This window comes from Oratosquilla oratoria, chromosome 25, assembly GCF_046742065.1.
Source record: "Oratosquilla oratoria isolate Oo_2021 chromosome 25, ASM4674206v1, whole genome shotgun sequence".
Lineage (NCBI taxonomy): Eukaryota > Metazoa > Arthropoda > Malacostraca > Stomatopoda > Squillidae > Oratosquilla > Oratosquilla oratoria.
Window position 1 is genome coordinate 27,471,019 of NC_134801.1, and position 25,661 is coordinate 27,496,679.

General features: G+C 38.4%; 1 protein-coding gene and 1 long non-coding RNA gene across 4 annotated transcripts in view; one reads left to right on the forward strand and one right to left on the reverse strand.

Annotated features, from left to right (window-relative positions):
* The window catches only part of LOC143038880 (uncharacterized), a 47,580-nt gene extending 33,076 nt beyond the window's left edge, over window positions 1-14,504 (reverse strand). Inside the window, exon 1 of one of the 3 annotated variants that reach the window (XM_076208551.1) lies at window positions 14,461-14,504. The gene's annotated coding sequence lies outside the window, so the exon portion shown is untranslated. Of the gene's footprint in view, window positions 1-14,134 lie in introns of all 3 variants that reach the window. The other 2 variants (XM_076208549.1, XM_076208550.1) reach the window with 2 other exon arrangements.
* Window positions 10,209-10,596, forward strand: LOC143038756 (uncharacterized). Its single transcript, XR_012967608.1, has 2 exons — window positions 10,209-10,249; window positions 10,283-10,596. It is a non-coding gene; the product is annotated as an uncharacterized LOC143038756 (long non-coding RNA).
* Window positions 14,505-25,661: the final 11,157 nt, after the last annotated feature.

Sequence of the window (25,661 nt, forward strand, 5' to 3'; positions counted from 1 at the left end):
ACTTTGTCAAAAGCTTTTTTTAGGTCTAGAAATGCACAATCAGCCCATCCATCTCTTTCTTGTATTATATCTATTAGTCTTGAATAGAAACATATTAAATTGGTGACGCATGATCGTCCTTGTCTGAATCCAAATTGCCTTGGATTTAGTACGTTGTTTTTTTCCAAGTATTTTACCCATCTACTTTTGATAATTCTTTCACATATTTTTGCTATTGTACTTGTTAGAGAGACTGGTCTATAGTTGGTAGGTTCTTCTTTATTTCCTCCTTTATATATAGGTACTATATTTGCTTTTTTCCAATCTTCTGGAACTTTTCCTTCTTTTAAGGAACTGCTTATTATGCTATGTATTTTGTCTGCCAGTTCATTCCTACATTCTTTCAGAATCCAGTTTGCTATTTCATCTGGCCCATGCGATTTTCTGACATCAAAATTACCCAAGTGTGTCAATATTTCATTCTTCGTTACTTCTATTTCTTCCATAGGGGGGACTTTTTCCTTCCACTCAAACTCTTCAGGTTGTATATTTTCCCTTGTAAACACTGATTTAAAATGTTTGTTCATAATTTCTGCCATTTCCATTTCCTCAGTGTATTCAACTCCTCCTTGTCTTAATTTCTCCAAGTCTTGTTTGTTTTTCAGTTTATTGTTTACAAATCTGTAGAATAGTTTTGGTTGATCTTTACACTTTTCTATAACATCTTTTTCATATTTTCTTTTTTCCTCTCTGCACTTTTGTACATATTCATTTCTATAACCAGTATATATTTTCCATTTTTCAGGTCTTCTGTCTTTTTTCCATCCGGTCCAGGCTTTGTCTCTTTTGTCTTTTAACTCCCTACAACTTTTGTTGTACCAGCATTTTACATATTCTTTTTCTTGTTTTTGTCTTGGGACATACTTTTCCACTCCTTCTTTGTAAATTTTTGTCAAAATATTCCATTTCTCTTCCACTGATGTTTCTTCTTTGTATATTTCTTCCCAGTTTTCTTGTTGGAAGAATTCTCTTATTTTATCAAAGTTTGTTTTTTCATACATCATTCTTCCTTTTCTATATTGTTCATTTCTTTTCATATATTTTTCTTCATTAAGTTCCAGTTCAATCAATATGTGGTCACTTTTACCTATTGGTGTTTTATATTCAATCTTGTCCACTATTCTAGGTTCAGATGTAATTATTAAGTCTAGCCTCGATGGTTCTTCTTCATTTCTATACCTAGTGTTCTCTTGTATCCATTGTGTCATTGAATGGTCAGTAATCATCTCAAGTAGAGCATTTCCCCATGAGTCATCACCACTCTTTACTGTCATTTCTTCCCAGCAGATTTCTTTGCAATTAAAGTCGCCCATCATAACTATTCTTCCTCCGTCTTCCATTATTTTAGTTAATGCTATCTTTGTGTCCTCTAACATACTTTTATGTTCACTCTCCTCCCATGAGGCTGTTTTCGGAGGCACATAATTGATCACAAATTTTCTGCTCTTCTTATCTCGGTCTTCCACTTCTATCATAATCATCTCTACTGTATTCTTTCCATATATGACACCTTTCACGTTTATATCCTTCTTTGTCAGGAACATAACTCCACCCCCTTGTTTTTTCTCTCTGTTTCTAATCCAATAATTGTATGTATCATGTCCTACACTGTTGGGTGGTAGTGGGCCTTTTAATTTTGTTTCTACAATTCCCATTATGTCCGGTTCTTTTTCTTTCAAATAATCATTCAGTTCATTCAATCCTGTTATCAATCCATCTATATTTGTGTAAGACACTCTTAGTTTTCTGCCACTTCCATTGTGTTCTCTGTTTCCCTTATGTTTTTCTTTAGTATGTCGAACTGCTTTATTTTCATGTTCACTACTCTCCAATAGAATCTCTCTTTCTCTGACTCCGTTCTTTCCTCGTTTTTTGCCTTAGCTTCAATTCTTTTCTGCTTTTCTGCCTCTCTTTCCTCCTTATTCATTTCTCTTTTTATCCATACCTTTTTATATTGATCATTTGTTGCTAGTTTCCCTGTCTTGGATAGAATTTTCTCTGCCGTTGTTTGTGACCTGAATTTAATCTTAATTGGTCTGGTCTTATCTGTACTATATTTTCCGAGTCTGAATTTTTCCTCAATTTCCTTTATAATTTCTGGTTCATCTTCCTGGACTAATTTTAATAAACTGCTTACCCTTTCATTTTCCTCCTTGATTCTTGCGGTTCTATCTGGGTTATGTTTCTCTTCCATTCCTAATATAATTATACATTTCTTTTTGTCAGCTAATTCTCTTACTATATTCTCCTTCTGTCTCATCACTTTAATAACTGAGTCTTCATTATGTTCTTTCAATTGCTGTTTGACTATGTCAGTGAATGAAACCTTATTCCCTTCTTGAGTTATTCTCCAATTTTTAGCTTCTGTAGCTATTTTCTCACTGTTTTCATTACTATTCTTCTTCAATTTCTCATTCTCCTCCTTTACATTTCCTAACTGTCTTTTTAGGTCCTCTACTTCTTCAGTTAAGTTTCTGTTAGCCTTCTCTAGTTGTTCCAATCTTTCAATTCTCTGGAAGATGGAGTCTACCTTACCTAACTTACGTTCCAAGTCCTCGATCACCTTATCAACTCTCTCCTCTAGTCTTATCAGTCGGGGGGGGGGGGGTTGTGTCCCCCCCACCCTCTTTAAATCCCTGGAACATATTCTCGTCACTTTCTACTGTATTTCTCCTCTCTATACTTCTAATCTTTACATTTTTATTTGCCATTTCGTCATCCGGTGGTCGTTTCATGTTGACCTTACGCCCGTCTGCCTGGGCCAAGTCCTCCACATCCTCATTTCCTTCCATTTCCCCAGCAATCCCTCCCCTTCTCCTCTTTTCCTACTTACCTACTGCCTCACGAGCAATTTCCCCCCCCCCTGCAAATACAAAAAGGCACTTCTCTTTGCGTTGGTATCCACAATCTGCACTTTTCTTCAGAGCGTTCGTCAAGCCGTCCGTTCGTTGAAAGTGTGTGTGTGTGTGTGTGTGTGTGTGTGTGTGTGTGTGTGTGTGTGTGTGTGTGTGTGTGTGTGTGTGTGTGTGTGTGTGTGTATTCACCTCGGATCTGCTGCAGTCTCTGTCGAGACAGCCAGATGTGTGTGTGTGTGTGTGTGTGTGTGTGTGTGTGTGTGTGTGTGTGTGTGTGTGTGTGTGTGTGTGTGTGTGTGTCAAAAGTATTACAGCAACTGGAATGCAGAACATCGACAAGAAATGGTTGGCGATCTTTCCAGCCGGCAGAGGATGCAGTGTCCAGGAATCTAGGGCCAAAGACTGAACAATGTCCTCCATAGAACAATACTATCACTAACGTTATTAGATCATACTCTATCTCCCCATCCCAAACCCAGAGCATAACCTTAAAAGTTTCACACATACATATAACCTAACAATGATAAGACAAAATAGTAGCAAAAATACATAGTTCATATCGATTTTAGTAAGCTAGAATTATAGCTGGCATGAAACAGATGAACAGCATCCCTTCAAAGTCTGTTAGTGGCTCAGTTTACCCCTGACTACAATGAAGCGAAGCAGTACCCAATGCTCAAATAAAATAGTCAGCACAAAAAACCCACACGTTAAAGATCTCACAATAAAGACAAATAACCCGAACAATGTAGAACAGTAGCAGACCTAAAATTTTGACAGTATCATAAACCATTCTTAAGAAGTGCTCTTTACTATGTATTCACAGCATGGTTTTCAGCAATTAAGAAAAAAAAAAGGCGTCCTACAAAAAATAAAAGACATTTAAACAACTGGTTTTAGTACATCAACTGAATGCCTATACTCAGAAACCGAAATCCAACCAATAGAGTAGAGCATGAGAATGAGAGGAACATATTTCTACACAAGAGCCTCGAACACACTTTACCAACTACAACACAAAAACAACTCCACCAGTATTCTACTCAGACACCTTAAAAATATATCCCAGTTCCCCACAAAGAACTCTCGTTTCCATTTATCAAACTTGAATCTAAGTACATTTCTCGAAATCAGTTGCTCGACAGTAAATTGCTTGAAAAAAATTGTTCGATAAATAATTTCTCGAACTATCAATTGTGCTACAGTAAATTGCTCAAAATAAATCGTTTGATGGTTGCATACTATTGATAATTTTCTTGATCATTAAATACTCATTTCCTCTTACAATTGTTTTCTAATTCTATTTCAGTACCTCTGGAAATATCAAACCCTCAATATGGATATAATTTTCTAGAGAACGAAAAAAGAAAGAAGAAATTAGGTATGGATGGATGTATGTATATATATATATATATATATATATATATATATATATATATATATACATATACCAAGCAAGGCTTTTTTCCCCCTTACAAGGGAGGTAGCCAAAAAGGAAAAGGCATAAAATCATTCCCACCCATTCCATCCCTGAATACACTCCACACCCCTCCACCCTCTCTCTTATCTTAGCACCTCCTGGATGACGGGTCATCCCTGCACCTTGTCCACTGCCCTGGATCAGAAGCAGTGTCGCAAGACACAGCACATCCACAGCAAGGCCGCTTCATTAAATCGGCGACACCCCCTCTCCGTCCCCCCATGCATAAAAGGAGAAGACGGGGAGAAATCCCTTCGGGCTGCGTCAAATTTTGCTCACACATACTACCTCACCCCCATCCCCCCGCCCATTCCACCTTATGCATCACAACATCATCCATATACAACCATTCTCCATTCACCTCTGTCTTTTGTCCTCTCCCGTCCTTCCCCTCTTCCCCAAAGCCCCCTTCATCCCATCATCCAAGGACGTCCCCTCATGTTCACTCCCTCCACATCTGCCTTCCATACCTCTTTTACTAGTCTTTCTTCACTCATTCTTTCCATGTGTCCAAACCATCCTAATACTCTTTCATCAACCCTATCTCCCAACTCCCTTTCCACCCCCGTTCTTCTCTTCACCTCCTCATTTCTCACTCTATCTAGCCTAGTAACCCCCAGCATACTTCTCAGACACCTCATCTCAAACACATTCAAACTCCTTCTCTCTTCCTCTCTTATGTTCCATGTTTCTGCCCCATACAGTGCTGTTGGCACAATCACTCCTTCATACAGTCTCCTCTTAGCATCCATTCCCAAATGTCTATTCCTCATTACACTCTTCAATCCACCAAGGCATTTACTCGCTTCTCTCAATCTACATTCTACCTCCACCTTCACTCCACCTTTTCCTGCCACATTTGCATCCAAGTATCTAAAACTATCCACTTCCTCCAGTCGCTCTCCCTTAATGCTCACTTCCATACTGCTGCCACTTTAACCCCTTGTACATCTCATCACCTTACTTTTATCCACATTGATCTTAAGCTTTCTTCTATCACACACTCCCCCAAACTCTTTCACAAACTTCCTCACTCCCTTCTCCGATCCAGCCACAAGCGCAGTTTCGTCCGCAAACAACAGCTGGCTCACCTCCCACTTTTCTCCATTTTCTTTAACCATCTCCAATCCCTGACCCACTACCCTTGCATTTACCTCTCGCACTACCCCATCCATGTATAAGTTGAACAGCCAGGGTGACATAACGCATCCTTGACGAAGTCCCACCTTTACCTCGAACCACTCACTCTCTCCATTTCTAATCCTGACACAAGCTCTACTACTCTCATAAATACTCTTGACAGCTCCCAAAAGCTTTCCTCCTATCCCGTATATCTGCATAACCTCCCACAGTGCCTTTCTGTCTACCCTATCGTAAGCCTTTTCCAGATCCATAAAAGCCCAAAAAACATCCTTCCCCTTTCCTATAGCTTTCTCACATATTTGTCTTACCACAAAGATCTGATCTACACAATCTCTACCCGTCCTAAATCCACACTGTTCCTCACCAATTACTCCCTCTGTTCCTCTCCTAATCCTCTCAATCAAGATCCTCCCATAAGCCTTCCCAACTACACTTAACAAGCTAATCCCTCTGAAACTACTACACTCACACTTGTCCCCTTTTCCCTTGTAAAGTGGAACTATACAGGCACTCCTCCAGTCCTCCGGCACTCTACCCTCTCTCCAGCAAACATTAAATAACCTCACCAACCAGTCCACCATCACTGTACCTCCTTTTTTTAGACATTCTGCATGGCATCCATCCAGACCAGGTGCCTTACCTGCTTTCATCATCTTAACAACTGCCTTCACTTCATCCTTCCTTATTTCTCCTCCATTTTCCTCACTCATCACTCTCATTTTCTTAGCATTTCCCACTGCAACTACCTTTCCCTCCCTATCCTCCTTCACATTTAGCAACTCCCTAAAATATTCTGCCCATCTTCCCCTTACTGCCTTCTCTTCCATTATCATCTCTCCATCTGCACCTTTTACCTTTTCTTCTCTACTTGATTCGCCTCCTCTTCCTCTCTTAATTTCTTTCCAAAACATCTTTTTATTACTTTCAAAAATTTCTGTCATACTCTTACCCCACTTCACATCTGCTCTCCTCTTTGCCTCCTTTACCTTTTTCTTTACTTCTCTTTTCTTTTCTTTGTACCTCTCATATGACTCCCTCGTCCTATTTTGTAACCAATCTGTGAAAGCTCGCTTCTTCTCTTCTACAACCTTCTTTGTTTCCTCATCCTACCATTCACTACCCTTCCTTCTATTTCCTCCTGTCCTTCTTGTTCCACACACCATCCTTGCACACTTTGTGACTCCCTCCTTGAACCATCCCCATTCCTCCTCCACACCTACCTCTACTCTATCCTTCACTCCCTCCCACTCCTCCTTCAGCTTCTTCTTGTACTCCTTCTCCTTTTCCTTTTCATTTAAAGAGTTCACTCTAAGCACTTCCCTACCTTTTGTCCCTTTCCTCTTTCTCCATCTATCCTCCACTCTCAACTTACCTTCCACCAAAAAATTATAATAATAATTAATAATAATAATAATAATAATAATAATAATAATAATAATAATAATAATGATAATAATAATGATAAAAACAACAACAACAACAACAACAACAACAACAACAGTAACAACAGTAACAACAACAACAGTAACAACAGTAATAATGATAATAATGATAATAATGATAATAATGATAATAATGATAATAATGATAATAATGATAATAATGATAATAATGATAATAATAATAATAATGATAATAACAATAATAATAATAATAATAATAATAATAACAATAATAATAATAATAATAATAATAATAATAATAATAATAATAATATTAATAATGCATAAATAAATAAATAATTAAATAAAACAAATGAATAAATAAATAAATGTTCAACATGTGTTATTCGTCAATGATAGTATCCAGAAACGAGATGGAATAACAACCTGCAGGAGACGCTTCTAAAATGGGTGCTAGTAAAGCAATGGAGGAAGTGAAAGAACATGCAATAAGTAGCCAGTAATGCTTGATTTTAAACTTGCTATGGTTAAGCCCATTGAACAAGTATTTCTAATATGTAAATGCAGTTGTTTTTTTCCAGACTTAATCGAAAAACCCGAGGAAGTGGCCGGTAATGTGCGACACCAACGCTGAATTTGCTCGGTTCGTCTCTTATCTGCGTTGACATATACCTGTGACTAATGTTATGGATTTATTTGATTTATTTATTTATCTATTTATTTATTAATCTATTTATTTAATTATTTGTTTATTTTTTTTCCGGATGAACTTCAAGACATAGTGGATTATTTTGAAGACAAGTGGATGGGCGGCCGTACGCAGCCGTCGACGTGCTTCTTTGAAACCTAAAATGTTTCGATTGCGTTGAGGGAATGCCGAAAACAGTGTAATTGAAGGGTGGCACAACACTTTTAAACAACATCAATGAAGTGCTTGTCATCCGTCTACTTGGAAGTTTATAGGTAGACTAAATCGAGAACAAAGTTTACAAGAGTTGCGAATGGAACAATATGCGGGTGTGAGTATAGCTAAGGACAGATAAAAAGTACCATGACTGCATATTGCGATTGCAGAATATTGTATTACACTATGACTAAACAAACAATGAAGAAGAATATCCAAGTTTTGCATACAACATTTCATACTAATAGGGTATATACTGGCAATAATATATGTTGCGTTTTTTCTGAGTATGAAGAATAACAAAATGAATACAAATTTACCCGTTCTTATTTCAACTATGATGAAACAGTGTAAATGAATATTTAAGAAGTGTTACATACTAATAGAATAAATATTGAGAATGATAGATTCATTTTTTGAGTATACAGATTAACAAAAATAATAAAAATGTACCGTCTTTTATTTTCAACTACCAATTGTTCATTTAGAAATATATAATAAAAATGTAACCTTTATTGTATTTCTTACCTTCTTTTTGGATACCCACTATTTTCGAGATATCTACATTTCGAGTAATTGATCGTTCGAGAAATTACTTTCGAGCAATTGGCTTTGAGTAATTGATTGTCGAGCAATTTATTTCGATAAATTTATCGGACAACAACTGGCTTCAGTATATCAATAGAATATATATACTCAGAAACCGAAATCCAACCCATACAGTAGAGTAGTACATGAGAATGATAGGAACACATTTCTACGCAAGAGACCTCTAACACAAACACAATCTACCATCTACAACATAAAAACAACCCTAATAGTATTCTTCTCAGACACCTACAAAAATACATCCCAGTTCCCTACAAAGGACTTTTGTCTCCATTTGTTAAGTTTGGTTTTAAATAATTTTTCGTTTTCTTGGTTGACTATTCCTCTTAGTCATTTCTAAGGCTGACCCGACGTTAGGGAGGCTAAAATTCAACTCCACCATCTTGATGTACGCCTTCGTTTCAGTGACGCACTTTATATATTGTATTCTGACCAAGATTTAACGATACGCATTCAGCTTGGGAAAAAATACCGTGGCGTAGGAGAATGGTGTTATAAACATGGGTTCTTCAGAGACTAATCGAGGTAATTTGACAAAGATTTTCAGTTGTTACCCTATTAGCGTTCTTCGGTCTACAAAATCATCTGATGACTGCAAGAGCAAAAATGTCCAATACAACAACAAAAAAAGGGGTTGGTGGGCTGTGGTGAAGGGACAATTAATTCAGCCTTTTCGTTACAATGAGCCGTATTCATAGAAATGAAGGATATCCTTGCAAGCATAAGGTAGAAGTATAAGGTAATGCTCTCAAGCAAAAGGTAGAAGTATAAGCATATCCTTCTTTCCATATTCATAATGATTACCTTATACTTGGGAGGATATCCTCCAAGCAGAAGTAAAAGAATGACTCGTGTTTCGGGAGCGCCGGGTTACATAGTTACATGTTTGAACGTGTCGTAACTCGTAAGATTTCTGATGTGATGTTCCTGTTTCCCGTACACGAGTTTACTATTGCGTTGGTGGTTGCTGAGTGGAGGTATGTGGTGATTGCTCTCCTACATTATTTCAGGTAACATTATAAGCATGGCAAAATTACTAAATACAATATAAATAAGAAAATATAAAACAAAAACTTTATCCATTCTCGTTCCGATTTTATTCCTGACCGGTTTCGCTTGTAGTTTCTTCGGTCAGGAATAAACTCGGAACGAGACCCGTGACTCTCTTTTTCCACCTTTTTCAACTTGTCACATTGTCTCAACAATGCATGAGCAATTATGCTATCAACTACTGCATTCACAGTCCGTGATACCGTAGCTTGGCTAACACCAAGTTCTTGACCGATACCTTTCTGATAGCCAGGATCACTGAGATAACGCAAACATATCTTCATTCTATGGACAGATGACAAGGCGCCTCCCCGAGTTTCTTCATTGGTGCCTAAAAATCTGTCCGCAAGCCACTGTACATTTTGTTCTTCAAAACGGAATAACATCTTAAAATCACGATCAGGTGTAGGTAAATGGGGCATGTAATGTTTAACATGCCTCACATCCACAAACTCTGCCATCGTGCTGAGAGTTGGACAAAACAACCTTTCACTTCTAACTGTAGTCTGCTACTGACCAGACTCAGCCTTCTTGAAGCATATGCTCTTTATTTGAAGTAAAGGGTCTTGTTTATGTATAACCATTTACTTTTATGCGATTATAAGGTTATGCTTTTGCTCGACAAGTAAAAGGTTTTGCTTGATTTTTTTATGAATACAAGTAGAAGGATTTCCTTCATATTTTGCAAGTATAAGCATATCCTTTTCTTTATGAATACGGCCTGAGCCGTATTCATAAAAATGAAGGATATCCTTGCAAGCATAAGGTAGAAGTATAAGGTAATGCTCTCAAGCAAAAGGTAGAAGTATAAGCATATCCTTCTTTCCATATTCATAATGATTACCTTATACTTGGGAGGATATCCTCCAAGCAGAAGTAAAAGAATGACTCGTGTTTCGGGAGCGCCGGGTTACATAGTTACATGTTTGAACGTGTCGTAACTCGTAAGATTTCTGATGTGATGTCCCTGTTTCCCGTACACGAGTTTACTATTGCGTTGGTGGTTGCTGAGTGGAGGTATGTGGTGATTGCTCTCCTACATTATTTCAGGTAACATTATAAGCATGGCAAAATTACTAAATACAATATAAATAAGAAAATATAAAACAAAAACTTTATCCATTCTCGTTCCGATTTTATTCCTGACCGGTTTCGCTTGTAGTTTCTTCGGTCAGGAATAAACTCGGAACGAGACCCGTGACTCTCTTTTTCCACCTTTTTCAACTTGTCACAATGTCTCAACATTTATCCATTCATTCGCATGAGCAATTATGCTATCAACTACTGCATTCACAGTCCGTGATACCGTAGCTTAGCTAACACCAAGTTCTTGACCGATACCTTTCTGATAGCCAAGATCATTGAGATAACGCAAACATATCTTCATTCTATGGACAGATGACAAGGCTTCCCCGAGTTTCTTCATTGGTGCCTAAAAATCTGTCCGCAAGCCACTGTACATTCTGTTCTTTAAAACGGAATAACATCTTAAAATCACGATCAGGTGTAGGTAAATGGGGCATGTAATGTTTAACATGCCTCACATCCACAAACTCTGCCATCGTGCTGAGAGTTGGACAAAACAACCTTTCACTTCTAACTGTAGTCTGCTACTGACCAGACTCAGCCTTCTTGAAGCATATGCTCTTTATTTGAAGTAAAGGGTCTTGTTTATGTATAACCATTTACTTTTTTGAGATTATAAGGTTATGCTTTTTACCGACAAGTAATTTGTTTTGCTTGATTTTTTATGAATACAAGTAGAAGGATTTCCTTCATATTTTGCAAGTATAAGCATATCCTTTTCTTTATGAATACGGCCCAATGAGCCGTATTCATAAAAATGAAGGATATCCTTGCAAGTATAAGGTAGAAGTATAAGGTAATGCTCTCAAGCAAAAGGTAGAAGTATAAGCATATCCTTCTTTCCATATTCATAATGATTACCTTATACTTGGGAGGATATCCTCCAAGCAGAAGTAAAAGAATGACTCGTGTTTCGGGAGCGCCGGGTTACATAGTTACATGTTTGAACGTGTCGTAACTCGTAAGATTTCTGATGTGATGTTCCTGTTTCCCGTACACGAGTTTACTATTGCGTTGGTGGTTGCTGAGTGGAGGTGTGTGGTGATTGCTCTCCTACATTATTTCAGGTAACATTATAAGCATGGCAAAATTACTAAATACAATATAAATAAGAAAAAAAAAATTATCCATTCATTCGCATGAGCAATTATGCTATCAACTACTGCATTCACAGTCCGTGATACCGTAGCTTCATTCTATGGACAGATGACAAGGCGCCTCCCCGAGTTTCTTCATTGGTGCCTAAAAATCTGTCCGCAAGCCACTGTACATTTTGTTCTTCAAAACGGAATAACATCTTAAAATCACGATCAGGTGTAGGTAAACGGGGCATGTAATGTTTACATGCCTCACATCCACAAACTCTGCCATCGTGCTGAGAGTTGGACAAAACAACCTTTCACTTCTAACTGTAGTCTGCTACTGACCAGACTCAGCCTTCTTGAAGCATATGCTCTTTATTTGAAGTAAAGGGTCTTGTTTATGTATAACCATTTACTTTTATGCGATTATAAGGTTATGCTTTTGCTCGACAAGTAAAAGGTTTTGCTTGATTTTTTTATGAATACAAGTAGAAGGATTTCCTTCATATTTTGCAAGTATAGGCATATCCTTTTCTTTGTGAATACGGCCCAGTGACTCGCTTTACAATTTTTGTTTGCCAAACGCCAGGCGATTCTATTCAGCTGAGGAAGGGGCCCACGTCCTGAGATGGTTTACCTATTGCTTAGTGAAGAAGGCAGATGTCTTGCAATACCACTGGATGATGCACAGATTTCGTTGTGGAAACCGTTCCCCCTCCCCCGCCCAACATCAAAATAGGGCAGAGCGGCATCATGTTTTTCGTCCGTTTTCTATATTTAGTATTGGATGAGAACATAGTGTATATATACCGACAAAATATTCCATACTGATAATGGATCTAGAAGAAACAATTAAATGAATGATTAGGAATTAAATGGATAAATAAAAATAAACGAACAAATAGACAACTTGATAATTGGATAAATAGAAAATGAATGGATGAATAAATTGATAAATGAATAAATGGGTAAGTGGATACGTGGATAAGTGGATAAATGAATAAACGAATAAATGGATAAATGTGTAAAGAGAAAAATAGATGAGCAAATAAGTAGATACATAAATAAATAAACAAATAAATCAATGAATAGGTTCACAGATAAGTAGATAAATAGATAAATGCATAGACAAATGAAAATAATGAATAGATGAATGAATACATAAATGAACGTATCAATAAAAATAAATCGCTAAACAGATTATAAGTAAAATGAATAGTAATTTATAAGTGAGCAAATGAATGATTAATTGAATAAGTAGGCAGATAAACAAATGAATAAACAAATAAAATATTAACAGAAAGACTAATTATAAAACAGAAGTTATCACTCCACGAGTTACTAAGTAACTGGGTATTACAGTATAACACTAATCTTCCTGTAACAGCTCAAACGTACACGGTCACCTTATCAATAAAGCTGTTTCCACCTTCTTCATTAACTACTTCGCTACTGAATGGTTCTCATGTACTGAATGAAATAATCTGGGGGCACACAGAATCAACAGATAAGCGTCACTCGGTAAGAATGGAATTGAAGCGAAATCCTGACAGATTGAGTGCTGTTTCAAATTCCTTCGAAACCTTGCATCAACCTCCCACACTCTTTGCTTATAAACATATCAAAGTATTTGAATCGATTTTTTTTTTTTTTTTTTTTTTTTTGTATATTTTCGTTTAAATGTTTTTGTATGCTCTTTGGTATCAGTTTAGGAACTCGGTTCTGCAAATTTTCTGTCGTTGTTCTGAATAAGCAGGGTCCATACTGAAAAAAAACATATTCTAAATGTGGACGGACTAATGACATAGTTTCCTTGTAACAGATTGAGGTCAAACACGTGCACTGTCATTCCTTCAGTCTTCTTTGTTGTCTCTTAGCCATTTCTACAATTTTTTGTTGTTAAAACTACTTATGATAAACACACGAAGACATTTTCATTTTTCATTTAACTTGCACATCGTCTTTTCTAATGTGTATGCATTATCATATTATATTACGTTTGCATCCTTTCCATTAACACGTCTAGTATGGTGACGGTTCCGATAATAAATAAAATCGTCTGATATCGCGCCAAAATCTACAGAGAACTTCACAGAGCGACAGAAGCACCCCAATTCGAAACAGTAAAACTGACATTTGTAAATGGCATCACCAACTAGAAGGAAATAGTTTGCCAATGCGATGCAGGAAGTGCTAGTGTTGTTGACCTGTCGGACGTGGACATCTCAGGGAAGTTTGAAAGCATTCGGCTTAGTTTCACGATCCCGTTATTTAACAAAGTCGCAACTTACATGCAATTATGTCAACAATGTCTTCTCGGTGATTTATTAAGCAGTACTAACGTTCAAATGAGATTTACTAAATCAGTACACTTTGCAAGATAACTCCACTATTCACATTTAACGTGTTGGAATTCCGAAATTCGTTGCTTCTGCTGACAAATAGAGAAAATGACAAAAATATAGTGAGAAATACACCCTTACCTGTGGGAACAAGCCTAAGGGGGACCTACAATACATTCACGTAGGCACTACTTCCCTTCACGAAAATTGTAGACATGGTTAACTATTTCCAAAAATCGACCTCTACTTTCGAATGAAATTTTTACTCGACATCGCGACAATGATTCATGAACCAATTTCACCAGGAGTAACGCATCCCTGAACTCGGATTGGAGGACGATTATTGCCTCCTGTTAAGAAACCCTTTCTTTCATTCAAACTCTTACTAATTTTCTGCGATATGTGTACACAGACGACACTGTGCACTGCGAACGTTCCTTCACAACTGCCCAGCCAGATATCTTTACCATGGGGAAGAGCAGCTCCTCAGTGTGTGTCGCCAGCAGATCCGAGAGCGAAAATAGCCCCAACTTTCAAGCTCGTGCCTGATCACACGTTCACCCTCCACCACCCACCCTCATCCATCCACCAACCCCTCTTCATGTCCTCAACCTTACCCATCCACATTACACCGATATTGTGACGTCAATGATGGAGAGTGGTGCTCTATACTCTTATTTGTGTTCGGTATTAGTTCATTACTGTTGGAGACTGCATAGAAATACGTGCCTCCAGGAAAGATGGCGCTGGGGCTTTCTTGCTGTTGACATCTCAGCCGAGTTGCTTTCGGTTTGTGTTATCTCTTTTTCAAATACTCGTCTAAAACGCAGTTTAAACTAACACCACAAAAACAATACTAGTGGCAGTCTACGATAAAAATATTTATGTATTATGTTCATCACCATATCCGTCTTCAACATTTACTGATATTTGAGTTGGTAGGACATCCGATATTACTCTGGACACTTTTTTTTTTTTTCTAAGCATTGACTCCTGTCAGACTTATCAGCATCGAGTCATGCACCCACTGAACCTGCCCGGTAGACTAGTCTGTCAATACAGATGTTCGTTAATGCTGCATTTGTACTATATGTGTATTTCGAAAATCAATGTCGTACACAAGACAGAAAATGGACGCATTCAAAGACTGAACACCAGGATTCAGATGACCGCACACACCCATTCCATACCACTGTTTCGCCAAGGATTTATGCTGGGTTTTATTTCAAATAACTAAAATCATGCACTAAGGATATTAGGAATTCACCACTGTTACTAATGTCTTCCATTATCCGAGAAATTAAAATTAATGAAAACCAAACAAAAAATATCTGATTCGTGATGCCTACGTAAGCTGCAGTGGAGCATTGGCTCGTTGGCGGCGCATGGTATACAGACCGATATGTTGTGAGTTTCAAAGCACACCGCAGACAGCGCGTCACATTGAAACGAATGACGCAAGTGTTCATCATGGCGGCCGTACACTTGGGGTGTGCTGTGGTTGAGGTGTTGAAAGGCATCCATAAAGACAGGTGGTTACTTACAAGTAAGCCGTCATGCCGGCGGAGAGTCGACGCATTTAACTGAAGGGTCGCATTAACGGACAATTTTATCCAGCAGAGGGAAAGCTCTGTTGTACACGGTTTTTGCTTCTTCACTATAATTTTCACTTCGTGTGCAGAAAACCAATCGATAGCATTATTAAACATTGCCATCGTTTAAACTCAAATAACTTCACATTCTTCGTACACATCGCAAGTATGAATTTATCATGAAATAGAGCATATCAGTGCTCATTACAGCCACTGATCTGTATAACACCTGGATAGCGTATACGGGCCGTGGGCTGCCCCAGGAGTGAGGCGGGCAGCCGGGACATGGCCGCCATAATGGTAGTACCAAAACATTAGCACGTGTGAACCGCTCCGCCGGTCATGGGAGCTGTCGTGTTACTCTCGTGGCCTATGTGGCTGGTATGGGCTGCGTGATAGTGATGCGATCTGTAAATTAGTTTTCCTGTGTGGTTTATGAAACAGTACATGTCTACATGTACCGGTATTTGACCATAAAAGTAATCAAGCAAGTACGCTAAAACTGACATAAACAAGAGAACATGTAGATGTTTTAACTTGTATCCACTGATCTGCATAACAATATAGATCAGTGGTTGTATCCTATGTACATTATTTTGTGCGAAGCATAAATTAGGCCTTCACATATGTGTGTGTGAGTGTGACCACATGTTATAATCTCAATCTCGAAACTTGACAAGCAGTCATCTTCGGCGTTTTTCGAAATCTAGTCATCTGGTCATTGAAATGCACACAGTTAATTACTGGATTACAATTATTTTATTTGCACAACTAACTACACATGTATTTCAACAAACAAATTTCACCTGTCACTAAACATACACGTATCCACAATATTCCAAGAAACCTCCAGTGAATCTTTACAGAACAAAACCTACATTAGTATTTATTGTGAAAATTGCTATTGTATCGTGTATAGCACATTACAGGTGCCTTAAATATTGGACGATAGTGATATACATGGATATGCATCGGTCCTGTTGAAACAATAAATTTCACATCGATCCTGAAACAGAAACTTTGACACGGAAATCGTTCAGTAAAAAGAATGTACATACATCAGTTACAATAGTACTAGTGGTTCATATTCATTAAACAGAAACGAAGACACATACCCGCTATGTTTGGTCCTGAAAAATCATACTCTTCCGTAACAGTAGTTGAGACCGGTAGATGGATAAATTCTTATGAGTTGAAACATAATAGTACATGGGGTGGGGGGTGTCGAATTTCACCAGAAAAAACGTTACATAATTTTTGAACGGGCCCCGAATAGTAATTCAGCCCATCTAATATGAATTCCTCACACTTCACAATATAGAAAAAGCCTACACATGTAATCAGGAAGAACAACTGGTTCAATACAGCTACAAAGCTCTGGACAGCGTTTGAGCCTTATAAGATATTTTAAATGATAAATATTTATCCTGCTATTGCCACGATTACATTCGTGACAAATGGGTTGCTGCTAGATCTATTTCTTACAGATAATAAATACATAGCATTAACATGACAACACCTAACAAAACAGTTGGTGGGCAACATTTTATGGCTCCTGATGGCCGCATCATTTGTTGATGGGTATCGGGATGTTTTGGGTAATAAAACCTTAATTTACTTACGAGTGGAAGGACTGCTCACATCCACCTTTTCTCCGGTTGGTGCAGTTGAATGCAGCACAAGTTGGCATTGTAAAATGATCGTTAAATATGTAAAACACACCAGTATATAGGAGCGAAAGCTGCTGAGAACTGCAAAGGGACGCTATCAATGCTATCAGTCAATCGCGTGGCGTGGGTTTGTTTTGGTACTACCAACATGGCTGCCGCCGACCTCATAATCAGGACACCGATCCGTGATCCAGTTATTTTTAGATCAGCGATTACAGCTCACACTTGGACCGGTCCTGGCTTTAGAAAAATCGAATTAGTTCGCGCAAATCATTGCAGGCCTAAATTTCCTATTGGCATACGCAATCATTACAGGCGTCACACCAACTGTATACAAAGCCGACTGCCGTCAGAGATAATGTAAACAAGATGATGAAACCGATACCATTCTGTAAACAGACATGTGCGACCGACAAACGCAATTGATCGAACTCACCAGGTGTTGACGGGTTGCTTATTTACAGTCAGGAGATCTCCATGCACGTAGCCCATAATAGCCTACAGGGTTGTAGTCAAGTCTGAGTCCCAATCTACACTATCCATATGGTGAACTGCGGGTCCACACTGCCCGGGTCTGAGTCCAGATTTTCCCTACACTGAGTCCAACTTCGGGATTCGTGTAAATTTGTGTCCAGGTTTCTACTAACTCAAGTAATCAAATGGTTATTAATGTGAATGACTAACCAAATAACAAAATTCATGATTGAAGTTACATAAATTAATTGCCCATGAACACTTCAATAACCATAGCAAACAAGTTATAATTTCATACACCCTAATAAGCAATAAGTCACGCATAATGTGTGATGGTGTGATACGTTGTAGCATTGTACAATTGTGTTGTGTATTATAATTACGTATTGCTCAGATAGGAGTTGTATATATTGTATTGTTGACTGGTATGGGTGGTGCTGGGCATTAACTTCATTATTGATTGTATTCTCTGTTGTTATAAAGAGTGTAACTTTGTACACAAGCGTGTTGGGAGAACCAAGCGTTCACCCGACACACGACGGTTTCCCGCCAAATTTGAGCTTGGCTTGGCTTGCTAGTCGTGAATTAACCTTTCTCGTGTAAATTCTAAATACGCTCTTACATTTTTCTAGTGTATATTGTTTATGGTGGCTCAATACATGTTTAAAATTATCTCTGATATTTCTATTGCCACCTACAGCAATTTTGGTGACAGTGATATGAAATATGACTGGTCAGCATTACGTATGTGTGTATGTGTTTGCGTCTTCTCTCTCTCTCTCTCTCTCTCTCTCTCTCTCTCTCTCTCTCTCTCTCTCTCTCTCTATCTATCTATCTATCTCTCTCTCCTTTTTTTATTCAGCCAGGAGTTTGATACAGTGACTTTTGGAATTATATAAAAGCTGGTGCTCAGGAACAATGTATTCTAAGTGTGCGCCATATGATTTTTTATACGTCCCATGTGGTCTCCAACTTGGCGTCTCCTGTCTGGAGTTTTGGTTCTATTATCGTCATCTGTGTTAATAGAATTTTTGTTTATCATTCCTGCGTGTGTCAGCTTCAATCTGATGCCTGGATATGGAGGGATTACTGGACCCGCCTAGACTGTGTGAAGGATTGCTGGCGTGCTAGCCAGCCTTCAGTACGCTCCCCCTTTGAAAAGGCTGGTTACGTTGAATTGTTGATTGACAACCTTGTGAATATATAATCAAGTGCATGTAAACTATTTTATGACATACTGTGTATTATGTTATATATATATGTAATCCAAAACCAATTTCGAGCCAGGTAGCCATGTTGCCTACGTCATAAGGCGGCCATATTTGTTTACGTCATATTTTCGAACATCTTTCACTTTTTTATTATATAGTCACACCTTGCAGTGCCGTTTTCATTATCTATTCTTTTATACAGAATTGATGTGTTTTTGTAAGTGGTTGCAATAATTAATGTACGTATTAAGAATTTCTTGTTATTCTTTCGCGTTATTGCTAGTTAGAAGCGGTTTTCAGCTACTATATTATTTAATGATGTCCACTAAGAGTATGCTGCCATCATTTCTTAGTCCCCAAACTCCATCTCAGACGATGGCTAATACATTTACTCTTTTACATCAAGATCCTTCTATAGCTAAATTCTTAGCTCATGATTCCATTATACAGCAGCTGCATTTATACAACAATGCGAAGACAGCATAATTAACACTAACGTCAGTAGTAGGTCTGAGAAAATCTTATTAATGAGATCTCAACTTTCTCCTGACTCATTGGCAGCTGAAATGATGGCAGCCTCATCTCTTCACCCCAAAACAACTATAATTATGATACTTTTAGAGCTAATTTACTATTTTTTTTTCTGATACCCCTGTAGGTGATAAATTTTAATTGTGCTTCAAATTAGCTGATGTGCTTACGTCCCAATCGGGCACACTTAACTATATGCGTGCTCAGGCCAAGGCCAGCAAGATTGCTTTTGATGCCTTGGAGTTATTATTTCATTCTGATTTGGATTATAAAGATGCTATCACTTTGGATATGTTCCGTCTTATTATTATTATTTTTTTTATACAATTACTGATGCCTATTGATAGGAGAGCAGCATCTTTTCTCAGCAATAAGACGGATGAGTCCATATTGTCTTTTGCAACACGGCTTTCAAGGAAACCAAAGGAAGTGCCTTATGGTTCTTTGTGTATTAGCAATGCACAACACCATACCGATGTTTCTAGTTCTCCTCCTCCACCCCCTCAGTCATTAGAATCTACTCATAGCACTCCTTCGTCTACATTTACACCACCTGTAGTCCTGCACTTGCATGTACCTAGTGTAACAAATCAGGTCACTCAAGTGCTTTTTGCTTTTGTCGTAAGCGTCATGAGCACAAGTAGCTCCCTGTACGTAGGCATTTTTATTATGCCTCTTCTAACATGACACATGACCTCTCTAGAGTAACGCTTTAGGATAAACTTAGCTACTATCATATCATAATCAATGTAAGCATTCAACTGGTCAGTGTTAAAAAAATCTGAAGCTTAAGGCAAAAACCTCTTATCAACTTAGGCAAACTCAGTTCCATTTGCAACGGTGCTCATATCACAAACCAAGGGATTCACCAGTCATAGCCGGTCTCAGATCGTCCCTTTGGTGGCTACTGAGTTTTCTCAATTAACTTTCCAATTTTTAACAGAGAAAACACCTATTTCCGCCACAGTAGATACTGGAGCAGAATGTCGTCTGATAGGTAAAAGAGCATATTATGCTCTCAGGGTTTTGTACCATCCCCCTTTATCTCCTTTTTGTAAATGATTGGATTCTGTACATGTTTCTCCCTTGCCTATTCTTGGGTCTGTTCGCATTCCCTTACGATTATCCTCCCATGATACCGTTTTCCATGTTGCTTTTGTTGTAGTTTCGGGAATTGCTCTTATGTGTGATTGACTCTTGGGCATTGACGCTCTTACAGCTCATGGCATAGATATATCTCCTAGGCCTCGTGTAGTGACTTTTCATAATTCTGTTATTCTTGCAACGGATAGGCCAGTTTTCATACAGTTGTTTTCAAAGGGTTCTAATCGTTTTGGCTCTTCTATTTTTTCTTGTGCTGCTGTTGTTGTAGGCGAGCATTATACTAGACCTTCAACTTCAGTTCGAGTCCTGGTGCACATTTCAAGTGCTCCAATTGGTTCTGACATCTTATCTCATCCTGACTATGTTCGTATTCGTTGTCTAGCATTGGAAGGAACTCTCTCCACTATTCGTGAGGATCATGTTACCACAGCTGTGGTACCCAACGTCACTGGTGCTACTATCACCCTCTCTCCTGGCAATCATTTAGGTTCCTTGGAAGTAGTTGACGCTGACATCGTCCAGGATTCGCCTCCTAGCATAGCAGCTTCGGTGCTACGGTCTCAACAAGTAAGTGACACAGCTCACTTAGCATCTCAGTATGCAGCGTTTATGAGTGATATTGACTTTCCAGGGGTGACACCTCGTCTCATTGACCTGTTAGTGAATCACCGTCAAGTTTTGGCTTTAGCTGATGATCCATTAGGAGTTATGGATCGCGTTGTTCATAGCACTGATCTTCAGCCAGGTGTTCGACCTATTTACATACCCTCTTACAGGTTGCCTCATTCTCGTCGGCTTGTAGCACAGTCCTTGGTTGACGACTTGTTATGTGAAGGCCTTGTACAGGGTGGGGCAGAACCGATTGAGCAGTTTTGAGGAGATATAAAAAAGTAATGGAGGTACATAGAGAATAAAGTTTATTATTCTCGAGGTTAGCATAACATACCATTTAGAATCCTTATGTTCTGAAAATAATGTCAGCAAGATGGCGGCCGTTAGCTGCAACACACTGTTGGAGTCGTTCTCTGAAGTTTCCTACAGCACGTTCACACATACTGCGGGGTATGGCGTTAACCTCTTCAATAAGCCGCTCCCTTAGCTGTGGTAGGGTGTGAGGGCGACTTTTGAACACCTTTTCTTTCAGATGTCCCCAAAGAAAGAAGTCGCAAATGCTCAAATCAGGTGACCGCGCAGGCCACCCTAAATCACCCCTCAGAGAAACCAGACGTCCGGGAAACATGTTTCTCAAAAAAAATTGAGCCATCATCATTTTGTAGGGATGGAAATTCAAATCCATATGCAGAATCCACCTCAAACTGCGTGAGGAGATTCCCAAAGCAACGGCATGCCTTCGTGCAGAACGTCTTGGCGACTGGATGATTGCTGCTCTCACCTTCTCGACATTTTCTGGTGTTCTGATGGACCTGCGTCGGCCATGTGTATCTCTTCTTAGTGTGCTACCAGTTGCCTTCAACTGCCTAACCCAGGACCGAATTGTGTTTGCCTGAGGAACAGCATTGTTGCGTGGAATATTGAAACGTCGCCGAAAAGCTCTTTGCGTTGCAATCACAGATTGATTGTTCTCAAAATATGCGTGCACAGCAAAGCCACGATGTGCTCCCGTCCACACCATGTCGGCTACTGAAATGGGGATGTCTGAGGAGCGGAACAAAACCACCCGCACCCCCCTCCTCTCCCCCCGAGCACTGACTCCTCTAAACTGCTCGATCGGTTCTGCCCCACCCTGTACAAGAGTCTCACTCAGAATTGGAACTCGCCGCTCCTCCTGGTGCCTAAGAAAGATGTATCTTTTCGTCCTGTTATTGATTATAGGCGAGTCAATGAGCTCATAATTCCAGACCATTACCCTTTGCCTGTGTTAAGTGATCATTTCCAGTTCATTGAAACTGGTAATACGGTGTTCACCTTAGACTTAAAGGCGGGCTTTTGGCAGATTCCCTTGGAGGAGAAGTCTCGTAAGATCACGGCCTTCTCGACTCCAGCAGGATATTATGAATGGCTTTGTTGCTCCATGGGGTTACGAAATGCTCCCTTGACGTTCTAGCGCTTGATTTACTCCATTTTTCATGGCCTAGTAGGGAACGGACTTTTTGTTTTCCTAGACGATTTAATCTTAGTCTCCAAGGGTGTGGAAAGCCACTTCACTATGTTGTTTATGGTCTTGTAATGTTTTGCTGAAGCTGGATTGAAACTCAATTTGTCCAAGTGTTTTTTTTTAAGTCTAGCATCCAATTTCTAGGTCATGTTGTAGACAAACATGGTATTCACACCTATGATAAAGTCAAAGCAGTTAGGGACTTCCCTACTCCGAGGTCAATTTAATATGTACGTTCCTTCCTTGGACTGGCAGGATACTATCGTCCATTTATTAAAATTTTGCTTCAATTGCATCTCCCCTTCCACGTCTCCTCAATAGGCATACTTCCTTCCAGTGGCGTGATGTTTATCAGGAAAGTTTTGATTCATTGAAGCATGCCCTTATTGAAGCGCCTGTGTTGGCATTACCAGATTATATTTTCCCTTTACTATTTGTACAGATGCTTCTGGTACAGGTACTGGAGCTGTACTTATGCAGCAAGTAGATGGATGTAGGCCACATGTTATTGCATATGGTAGTCGCATTCTTAACAAACCTGCGTCTCGTAACTCTGTTACACATTCAGAGGCACTGGCAGTGGTGTAGGCCTTAAAGCCTTTTCGAGATATTATTTTTGAATATCTTGTTACAGTCTACACTGACCAAACTGCTGTCACAAAGGATTACAAAGGAGGAGCATGCCGACAGGAGACCTTTTGCTCCATAACTAGGACGGATGCAAAAAATATATAGTAATGATAAATAAATAAATGTACAAATAATTAGCAATTATAATAATATAAATACTGTAATAATGAATGAGTAAATAAACAAATAGGTAAAGTTAGATAATAAACAAACAGGTAAATAGTAAATAATAATAAATTGATAGATAAATAATAATAAATAATAATCAAGGAAATAATAAACAGACAAATAGTGTCAAACAAATAAATACAATAAAATAAATGGCAGCCATTACAGCACCTTGCTTAGGTGTTTATCTAAACCAGTGGTTCTTAACCCCTGGGTCGCGACCCAAATTTGGGTCGCCAAGCCATTTTATTGGGTCGCTAAGGGTTTGCAGAAAATAATTATTTTCCCACTACAAATATATTATAATTATATACTGTAATAATTAAAATACATTTTTCATATATCACTGTTAATTATATGTGCTACTTGTATTAATAAACATCCCAGCATGTAATTTTGTTTCTGTAACCCGCTTTTAAAAGCATAATCATATTACTTATAAAGACAATTCGTATATCTATGTAGGCTTGGGTCGCGATGCTTGATTTGTGCAAAATTTTGGGTCGCTGCCAAAAAAGGTTAAGAACCACTGATCTAAATGATTCTTAAAGCTTCGAACTGAACTACATTGCACTGCCTCTGCAGGAAGTTTTCTTCCATGTATTAACTACATTAACTATCATTTCTTGTCGGATTCTCATTCAGTGCGACTTTTTATCACTTTTGATGTTGTCAATTCCCTTTGGAATCTTAAGGACCTATATCAAATCACCTCTAAATCTACGCTTTTTTAGGGAAAACAAATTCATATGTTTTAGTCGATTTTCGTATGATTTATTTTTTATATTTGGAATCAGTTTTGTGGCTCGCCGTTGTACTTTTTCCAATCTGTCAATGTCTATAATGAGATTCGGTGACCATACGGAAACAGCATATTCCAAATGTGGACGAACTAATGATTTATATAACTTGTTAATGAGAGATGGCTTTTGAGGTCAAAAGATCGCGCAATCAGTGCTAGAATATTATTTGCTTTCTCAGAGGCTGAAATACACTACTTAGATTATTTGAGATCGTTTCTGATAATTACGCCGATATACTTTTTACTATCCACTTTTGTTAACGAATTTCCAAACAACTTGTAATAGTACTTACTATTATTTTTACCTATGTGCATAACCTTGCATTTACTTGTGTTAAATTTTATTTACCTATTTTTCAGACCATTGCTATAGTTTATCTAAATCTTCTTGAATATTTAATTGGTTTAAGTGATCATTTGCCATTCCGCACAGTTTTGTATCATCAGCAAATCTGGAAACAATATATTTCATTCCGTGGTCTATATCATTTATATTTACTATGAATAGAAGTGGCCTAAGAAAGGAACCCCAACTTGGCTACCACTTATTCTGTGTGAAGCTAATTTAGTAAGTAGTCTTTCGTGGTGGACGGTATGAAAAGCTTTTGCAAAGTCTAGATATATTAAATCTATATTGTTTCTTTTGTCATAATCCGAGATGAGTATCTTGTAGAATTCGAGTAAGTTAGTCATGCAAGAACGTTTCCGTCTAAATCCATGCTGGCTATCATTTATCAAACGGTTACTTTCTGAATGACGTTCGATAGCATCTCTGATGATAGTTTCCATCGTTTTTTCTACGATTGAAGTCAAGCTTATAGATCTGTAGTTATTTGGTTTCTTTTTGTCACCTTTTTTGAATATGGGAGTAACGTTAGTTAGCTTCCATTCTCTTGGGACATCTCCGGATATGATGGATTTCTTGAAAATAGTTTCTAATGGAACAACAATCTCATTTTTCATTTCCTTTAAGATTCTTGGATGCCAACCGTCAGGCCCTGGGGCCGTATACACAAAACTTGTTAGCACTAACAAATAGCTGTTAAGGGTAACAAATTCCTGTTAAGGCTAACATTTAGCTGTTAAGCACTAACAGTGATACAGAAAACTTGTTAGGGCCTTAAAAGTACTGTTAAGATAAAAGTGCTGAGGAGGACTATTAAGCTCTTAACAAGTTCCTGTTAGTAGAGAAGATGGCGGAGCAACAACAACTAAAAAGATGACTGCGAGTTTATCGACAGCGACGGGACATATTTAACGAGTACAATGACGACGAACTCGTCAAACGCTTCAGAATGAACCGTGCTGGTATAATAAAAATGGCTGATTTAGTGAGGGACAAACTTCAATCCCGAACAGAACGGAATCGA